Source organism: Brassica oleracea, chromosome C1 (assembly GCF_000695525.1).
Source record: "Brassica oleracea var. oleracea cultivar TO1000 chromosome C1, BOL, whole genome shotgun sequence".
NCBI classification, from domain to species: Eukaryota; Viridiplantae; Streptophyta; class Magnoliopsida; order Brassicales; family Brassicaceae; genus Brassica; species Brassica oleracea.
The window spans coordinates 29,532,128-29,541,331 of record NC_027748.1 but is presented as its reverse complement, the minus strand read 5'-3'; the positions used below and the strand labels follow the sequence as shown (position 1 = coordinate 29,541,331).

Below are 9,204 nucleotides of genomic sequence, written 5' to 3'. Positions count from 1 at the left end.
TCGGACATGGAACATACGTCAGTATGCACAAGATCAAGAAAATGCTTTCTTCTCATAAGCGTAGACGAACTTCGGAAAGCGACCCTATGTTGTTTTCCGGCTAAGCAATCATGACATGTTGAGAGAGAAATACATTTCATATCAGGAAGAAGTTTCTTTCGAGAAATTATATTTAAACCTTTCTCACTCATATGCCCCGAGTCTTGGTGCCATATATCGATGTCATCACTTGCAACGTTTACTTCTTCCTTGCAAAGCTTGGCTTGAGTCACGTATAATGAGCCTTCTTTTCTTCCTCGAGCCATGATCAAACTTCCTTTGGTTAGCTTCCATTTTCCACTGTCAAAGTGACTGTCCAAGCCGGCATCATCGAGCTTTCCGGTTGATATGAGATTGAGTCGCATGTCGGGAACATATCTCACATCCTTGAGAACTATCTTACATCCAGTGTCTGATGTAAGAATAACATCCCCATTTTCAACAATCTTGCTTCTTCCTTGATTTCCCATTTGCCATTACCAAAGTCACCACTTTGGTAGGTTGTGAAAAAGCTTCCACGAGGGGTGACGTGAAAAGAAGCACCAGAATCAACGATCCATGAGCTATCATCAGAACTAAGATTACATTCTCCAACGAGATATAATTCTTCGCTCTGGTCTTCCACAATGGTGGTAGTCTTGTCTTCATGCTTCTTTGTAGGATTGAGTCGGTCTGGTTTGATATTATCGGCTTGTTTGTCTTTCTTGAAAAATCGACATTCCGACTTCATGTGACCCGGCTTGCCACAGTAATAGCAGGTGACTCTTGGACGTGAATTCGATCTTCCTCGAGATTGGTCTCGTCCTCTGCTTCTGTTGTGACCACGAGTCTCTTCTCTACCTCGTCTATCAACAATGTTAGCTTCTGAAAAAGAGCTCGAACTTCGCTCCTTCCTGCGAACTTCTTCGTTTAGAAGGCTATCAGTGACGGTGTCCATGGTAAGCTTTCCCTCCGGTGCTGAATTGCTTAGAGTGACAACTAGTGTGTCCCAACTCTCCGGCAGTGAACTGAGGAGTAAAAGGGCTTGCATTTCGTCTTCAACCTTCATATCAACTTTGTTAAGCTGATTTACGATCCCCTTGAAATTGTTCAAGTGCTCCATCATGCTCTGGCCATCCTTGTACTCCAACTTTACCAACCGTCGAACAAGAAGAGCTTTGTTTCGAGGTGTTTTCTTTTGAATCATGGATTCAAGTTTTGTCCATAATTCAAAAGCATTTGTGTAGGTAGAGACATGTCCAAAGAGAGATCGGTCGACATACTTACGTATTACTACAACCGCCTTTTTATTAAGAATATCACATGCTTTATCATCCTTTCCTTCCGGCTTATCTTTCATGATGATGGGCTCAGACAAATCCTTACAATAAAGGTGATCTTCCATCATTGGTTTCTAATAAGAGAAGTTGTCTGTCGTGAGCTTGAACATGTCACCTTCAAAGGTAACGGTGGCCTCCATCTTCACTTCTTCAAAGATAACGGTAACCTTGCTCTGATACCAGCTGTTGGGAAAGATAGTGGAAAATATTTTCTTTGAGAGATTGAGATGAAATGTAGACGGTTTATGTTTGAGATAGCCTTCGTATTTTAGGAAAGAGATTTGCTACTCAAACTTTGTGTTTAGAGAGTGTTTTATGACTCTCTTAGAAAGAACTCTTTATGAAAAACTACTCTCTATTTATAATTGCTTTTGCTTATTGTGGGGCGATTACAAATGGTGCTAAGCACCCCTATTTATACAAGTGAAGGAGCACACTCTAACATGTTCTAGATTTCTCTAAATTATTATTTTATTTCAAAATATCTAACTCCATAAATTTCTCAATTCTTCTACACAATTCTTCTTCTATATTTCTCCACTTTTCTCTAGATATTTCTTCTTCTTGGACTAAGGCTTGATTATGATTTGATTAGTTTTGGGCTTAAGGAGGGAAATCCAACATTATGCTTATATATTGTTTTTTCTTTTGAATGATTTGAACGGATATCTTTGTTTTAAATGTGGATTTTTCAGTTTTTATTTGAATATATACTGAATTAGGTTCTAAACATCGACTATGTAATTATTATGATATATACTAGGTCCGTGTAGCGCGGATTGTTGTGTCTATGTTAAATGTTTACTTTAATTTTGTATTTAGCTTTCTTAACATAATCTGTAAATATTTTTGTACTAACTTAATCTGTATATTTCTAACAACTTTATGTTTTTATTTGATGTATATTTGAAATATGAAATTCTATCTTTTTTTTAGCGCATATTCTACACTAAAAAGAGTAATGTAGTTTGGTTTTGTGTATTATGTATATATTCTTATTTGGTATTATGTAGCTGACAACATGGTCTTTCAATGTTGTTTTTATACTGGAGTAGGAACATGTACGTAAACATTCAATTTTGCTTTAGATTTTTAAATGAGTATAGATAATCAATTAAAATTAGTCTGAAAAAGTGAAACTAAATTTAAAATTTATCTCAATTTTGTAAAAAAAAAATTCAAATATATCAAAATTATTCAGTGATTAGGGTTATATCACAAAGCTATCTTAACATGAACGCATGTGTTAGCAAAGTTGCTCAGTGCTTCTATTAGACAATGGCCTTAGTATTCAAAAAATATGATTGTTACCTATGATTATTTTATATGAAAAATTAACCGGTAGTTGCTGTTATAGATAAGAGAAATGTGCTAGAGAATTGCTAACTGTGGCGAGGTTATAAAGGCAATGAGATAGCTTGTTTGCTCTTTGTAGAGAACACAAAGTTACCTAGCTTTACATCCCTGTGAACAACGCCTTTTTCTATGGAGAACGGAAACAATATAATTGGTTAGTTAAGTGAGTGAAATATGAATGCTGAGAAAGTAGTTCTAAATTTCGTAACCTCTACACACAGATTGAGTATTCATATTGTTTGTAATATGTATTTTTTAAACCTTTATTTGTAATATTATGTTGCATTAGTATTAGTTATATTATTACATTTCTTCACTCTTTTGCTGTTTAGAAAAAAGTAATGAAAACATTTGTGATTTAAAAAATCTTAATATAGGTAACAATGTAACATGTAGATTAAATATATGTGAAGGGGACGGGTGTAGATAATTAGAATTGCTTGTGTTTTCTGAATCAATTTGGGTGAACATGACTGTATAACCCAAAGAGTGAATCTAATGAGTTTGTTAAGTTGATAATTCACATGAGTTAGACACGATGATAATATTAAGAGCATGTCATCACCTTCTTCTTTTAGGATTAGAGGTTAATCGGTTATAAATTTTTGATATCACCTGATGAGCATTGAGAGACACCAAGCTATATGCACCTCGCCCATGTAATATCCAAAAGATAATTATGAACAAATTAAGCAACGAAGTTCTATTCAAGTTAGGAAAGTATTGGCAGGCTTTTCCGATATGGAATTCTTTTGAAGAGTCTCTATCAATCACGGAGACATACAGCAGCTCACGCACATGGTGATCAGAGAAAGGAATCCTCAGTACTGCATCCTTTTTTCTTCCTCATTCTTTGTATTCCCGCGAACCTTTTCACCAAATAGCCTAGGAATTGCCGTGATCCCTTTCATACTTGTAAGAAGTAATGGATGCAGCGTTCTGCCATTGCAGGGTTCGTTAGGATTGTACTGGCTTTGTTAGATCAATCTTTTTAACATTCTGTGAAAGTCAATGTCATTCTCGAAGCTCTGTAATCATTCATAATGAAAAATATGTTTGCTGTCAATTCCATATTTGCTCAAATGGTAGGTAATCCTTTAAAATGTTTTTGCAGAAGCAGTCAGATGAAGTTGTACTAAAGAAACATAGAGACCCTCATATATTGGGATCACTGGCTTGGTTTTCTTTCTAACCTCTGCAATTAACCATAATCAGGTCCAATGCGTCATGACTCATGAACCACAGACTCTGACTAAGTATCAACAGTAATTGTTGCTTCATCCCTAAACCACACGGCCCACACCATAGGATCTTTAAAAATTGTTATGGCTACCACTCTCTAGTATTTGCTGCCTGATAACTGAAGTCCTCTTTCACCCACCATTGTATCATAGGCCTGCAACAGGGAATACATCTTTCAATTTAGTTTAAATCCGGAAATTAGGGCTGCAAATTTGATCAAGTGCAGTTAAAAATACCTGTTGCAGTCAACTAATGAAGCCATGAGCGTTAGATAGCTCAGTTACATAAATGATACTGGTTTCAGTGGCTTCTCCTCCTTTTTCGTTAGCAATGTTTGCTTTGTTTATTTACACTGTACAAAACCGATTTTTGGCTCACCAGCCTGCTTTGCTGCCTTACCCTTTTCAACTGATGGCCTTAATATCAACTCCGTGAAGAGTGTCTGTCATGATTGGGATCGTTAAACCTCTGCCACAGTTACTGATGATTTACAGCTTCCACTCTCTCAAAACAGAGCTATTGTTTGAAACATAGAGAAGAAAACAAAAAAGAATAATTTGAGCCAATATCATACAAACTGGCTACATAAGAAATGAAGAGGACGAAGACAGAATCTGTGAAACTGATACCAGTAACTATACCATGTCGTATCCATGTTTTCGTAGGACCTTCAGCTTTCTAGTTATATACATTCGCTGCCTACAATTTATTTACATATTTTCATCAAACAAAGAAAACAGAGAGAACTTTGTAATGAAACTAACTCTATAAGTGGAGTTTCACAGAAACTTTCTCTCCATTGTGAGACACATATGTGTACGTGCTCAAGGTGGCTAAGTATCACATACCTGGCCGACTTTATTCTGAAACCAATTTATAAGCAGAGTAAGAGACCAATAGAGAATCTAAACTTTCTTAGATTCAAATCCATGAGAAGCGAAATAGCAACAGTTTTAAACGAAGATATAAGAAAAGGGCCACATTTAAACGAAGAAGCCTGCAAACAGGATGTATTACCTGAAACCGAAGCTGTGACTCATCTGGTCTTGGTGAGATGTCGTTGAAATAGATGGCGACGGGAGATATGCCGGTGGTAAGCTGAGACTTTGTTGTGGATTTCATTGCAATTTAGTTTCTGCAGAGTAGGGTTTTTGATTCAGGATGGATTTAGGTTAGAGATAGAGCTTTATATAGGAGAAGTATCAAAGGTAGGTGGAACAAAACGTTGAAGAATAGCTTTAACATCATCATTGATTGAGAAGGTAATGGAAAAAAAAAAACCAGACATTGGAGAAGATGAAGTGGAAGAGTCAAGGGAGAGACACTCAATGCTTGAAGACGACGACGAAACAGATTTTTGGGCATGTGCTCAGATGGACCGACCGATAATATAAATAAAACCCATACAAAACTCCATTCTATTTCAGCCAAGGTCATGCGTCAAAATAGAGTGTTCTGATTGGTTGATTGTCTAAGGTGACGTGGATAGGCTGAGCTTTGAGCTTATCCTCCTTTTAGTATTGTAAGATCTGAAGAATGTGGTTTGAGGCGTGATTGTTGTTTTGTTTCGATTTCTGATAAACCGTGATATTTTTTTTGAAAAAGTTAAACTGTTTTTTGCATCTAGGTCGTTTATTGAGATAAATAACTGTCAACAAATTAAATCCGCTAATTTGACACTTACTAATCGGTTTGGTAGTAGTCTAGCGCATTATATTTTAAATTTTGATTTCTTATATAATATTGAGTTCACTTCGTAATTCAAAAGGGGAAAGGTTAACCATTCCATTCATTTCATTCATTCCGTGCCTGCGGTGAGGCGCGAGCCACAACAAAAGCAAAGGGGGAAAGCTTGCTTCCTGTAGCCCTCTTTTATGAACCACTTAGATCGTCTGATGACATTAACAACAATATCCTTTATGTATATCCGGTAAAATGGAATTATAATTGATTCATTCAAGTCGGTTTGGTTGTATTGATTTCGTTAGGTCTAACCGTTTTGGATATCACCATCCTACAAAATATAAAATTATGACGTCAATGATTGAATATGATTTTAATAAACATATTCAATGTAAAAGTAATCAGTAATAAAAAAACATATGTGTAAATCAATCTTACGTATTAAAACAGAAGTCACAACCTTAATTCATGTGTGATTTTTTTAAAAATAGACCTAATGGACATATTCTTTGAAAGTCATGTTACATTTAATCTTTAATCTTATCATTTAAATTTTGGGTCTATCAGAAATTTTTATTGGGCTATCAATAATTGGATTTAAACAATAGATGATCCATTGGAGTTATAGATAGTATAAATTAAATAGATATAATTAATGTTGTAATACTATACCTTCATATGTTAATTATTTAAATATTTGTCTATGTTAACTTTAAAAATTATAAATATTTTTTTTTAAATAACAAAAATAATATTATCTAACAATGATTAATCTTTACTACCTTAAACCAATGAAAACAAATTAATTATATATATTATTTTAAAAATTAAACAAAAACTAAATGTTTAATTATTTACTCGATAATATAAATCTATGAAGCGAAAAGTTTAATTTTTAAAAAACTTTCTAAATTTGTGAAATGTTACGATATTTTTGACAATGACAATAAAACAATATTTTACTAATCTATATATATATATATATATATAGTTACGATTTTAATAATGAAATAATAATCCAAAAATATATATATAGAAGAAAATACAAATACATGTGAAAGTTTGAGACAATCTATTCAATGAAAAAATATACCGTATACCTATTATGTTTTAAAAATTGATAGAGACATATATATATATATATATATATATATATATATTAATATATATACCAATTTAGAATTGAAAACAAAATATTTATATAAAAATAAATAAAAAAAAAAACCGGTTGCGCGGATCGAGATCTAGTTATTGATTTGAAAGATGAGCATAATGTAAGTTATAGTGTGGGAATCCGTGATAGTTAAAAAGAGAAATTCTCTTGGATATCCATTTTTAGTTTATTTCCACAAAAATAAACCTATAAAGAAGGAAAATGACCAAAATAGATTTTATTAAAGAGTAAAATATGATTTATACCTCTTGAGCTAACTAATATTGACTTAGGGTTTAGAGTTAAGGGGTGAGTTTTGGGGATGAGTTTCAAATTTCAAAAAAATAAAAAATTTAAATTTTCAAAACAAAAAGGGGCTATTTTGGTCAATTTATTTTTTGAGTGCTATTTTGTGATAAATACTTAAAAGACCTATTTTAAAAAAATAATAATATTTTAAATTTCGGTTTATAATATTTTTGAAACAGAAGTTCTTTCAAATAGATTTTTTAAGTTTTTGTCACAAAAATAGAACTCAAAAACTAAAATGACCAAAATATAATTTTTTTTATTTTGAAAATTTTAATTTTAATTTTATTTTTTTAAATTTGAAATCCTATCTCCAGAACTTCACTCTTCACCTCTAAAGCCTAAATTCTAAACTCCACCCTTTAACTCTAAACCCTAATGTCTAGATTAATTAACTTTACGGATATAATTAAGTGTATATTTATTTCTTTTGATAAAATATTAAAGTCTATTTTGGTCCTTTTTATTTTTAAAGTTTACATTTGTGACAAAAAAAAATTTAGGTCTATCTTAGAGAATTTCTCTGTTAATAAAAGTGTTGTATTTTAAGGCGCTAAAACTAATCGGCCCATTGCTTCTATATAATTTTTTTGTACTAGGGTTCATCACCCGCGGGGTTCATTTAGATATATATATTTCTCTTTTGGATATTGAGTAATAATTATAGGGTTGTTTTATGTTATTATGTTATTATGTTTGTTATTCTCTTTTTCAAAAAAAAATCTAGTTTTTTTTTCTTGTCTTAGTAGGTTTAGTTATTCCTGTGACAAAAAAAAAAGTAGATTTAGTTATTCTATGAACTCTACTTCTGCTATTCCTCATTTTCATTTTTTTCTCAGTTTTCTTTGATTGACAGTTTTGCATGTTTCACTTCGAAATATTAGATTTCACAATTATATTTTGCACCCAAATTTCCTTACATTCGACCAAATCATTATTTCACCTTCTTTTCATATTCAGAAAATTGATTCTTTTATTGTATTAATCTGAAAGATTCCACCTTTAAATCTCTTTGAAATTGAAAGGTAAAATCGTTGGTTTATGTTTTCTTAACTTATTGGGTAATAAAAAAAGTATACATAGGGAAGATTATTGCATTTTGTTTCCCGTCCAACCTTGTTACTCATGTAGTCATGTTTATATTCTCTGCGACCTCCCCTTTTACGTGGCCATTCAACCTGCAATGCAAAAAGATCAGAGTATAAGCTTGTGTTTAGTTTGAATTCGTAATTTACATCCTTTCCTTTAATTTTCCACATTGAATTATTTGTGTAGTTGAGTTTTTGTTTATTTGTTTCATCTTTAAGTTTTGGGCATTTTTCTGTATTTGTTTGTTAGTATCCACTATCCTTTTTTTCTTATTTTAACCCCTATAAAAATTGGTAAATCATGAGAAGTAAATCATGTCACTTAGAAGTAACACTATCATGAAAAGAGTCTAATTAGCTATAATTTATTTAATTCTATTTAGTTTTCGTGCGCCACTATTCACTACAAGAAAACACCGGTATTCCAACGACAAATATCGTCGGTATGTCCTCGGAATAACGGTATTCCGAGGACATACCGACGAGAATGGTCGTCGGAAATTTCTCGTCGGAAAGTAAAATTTCTTCGGAATTTCCTCGGAAAATTCCGAGGGAATGCCGAGAATTAAAGATTCCGAGGACATTCCGAATAAACATTTCCTAGAACTGTTTCGTCGGTATCTCCTCGGATATTTCCGATGGAACGGTCCTCGGAAACATTCCGAGAGAAAAGAGGTATCGGAATATTCCGACGAACTTTGGCCGTCGGAATATTCCGAGAAACCTTTGCCGTTGGAATATTTCGAGGAAGTGTATCCGTTGGGATATTCCGAGGAGATATGTCCTCGGAATATTCCGAGGAACTTCGGCCGTCGGAATATTCCGAGAAACCATTGCCGTCGAAATATTATGAGGAAGTGTATCCGTCGGAATATCCCGAGGGATACACTTCCTCGGAATATTCCCAAAAATAATTTTTTTTTTTAAATTAAAAATTTATTTTTTTTAATTGAAATTCGAAAATATAAAATTAAAATTGAAACAGAAAACATATTAGATAATATTCAAAGTTGTT

The 9,204-nt window shown here is 32.9% G+C and overlaps 1 long non-coding RNA gene across 7 annotated transcripts; it reads right to left on the bottom strand.

The window, feature by feature from the left end:
* Positions 1-3,352: 3,352 nt before the first annotated feature.
* On the bottom strand, positions 3,353-5,310 carry LOC106344651. Of its 7 annotated transcripts, none has more exons than XR_001270184.1 (5): positions 4,974-5,310; positions 4,721-4,819; positions 4,598-4,655; positions 4,193-4,472; positions 3,353-4,110 (listed from the first exon to the last, which is right to left on the bottom strand). It is a non-coding gene; the product is annotated as an uncharacterized LOC106344651 (long non-coding RNA). The 7 variants fall into 7 exon arrangements; XR_001270188.1 differs by having other exon boundaries at positions 3,354-4,110; positions 4,586-4,655; positions 4,805-4,819; XR_001270186.1 differs by having other exon boundaries at positions 3,356-4,110; positions 4,805-4,819.
* Between the last annotated feature and the right edge of the window lie 3,894 nt (positions 5,311-9,204).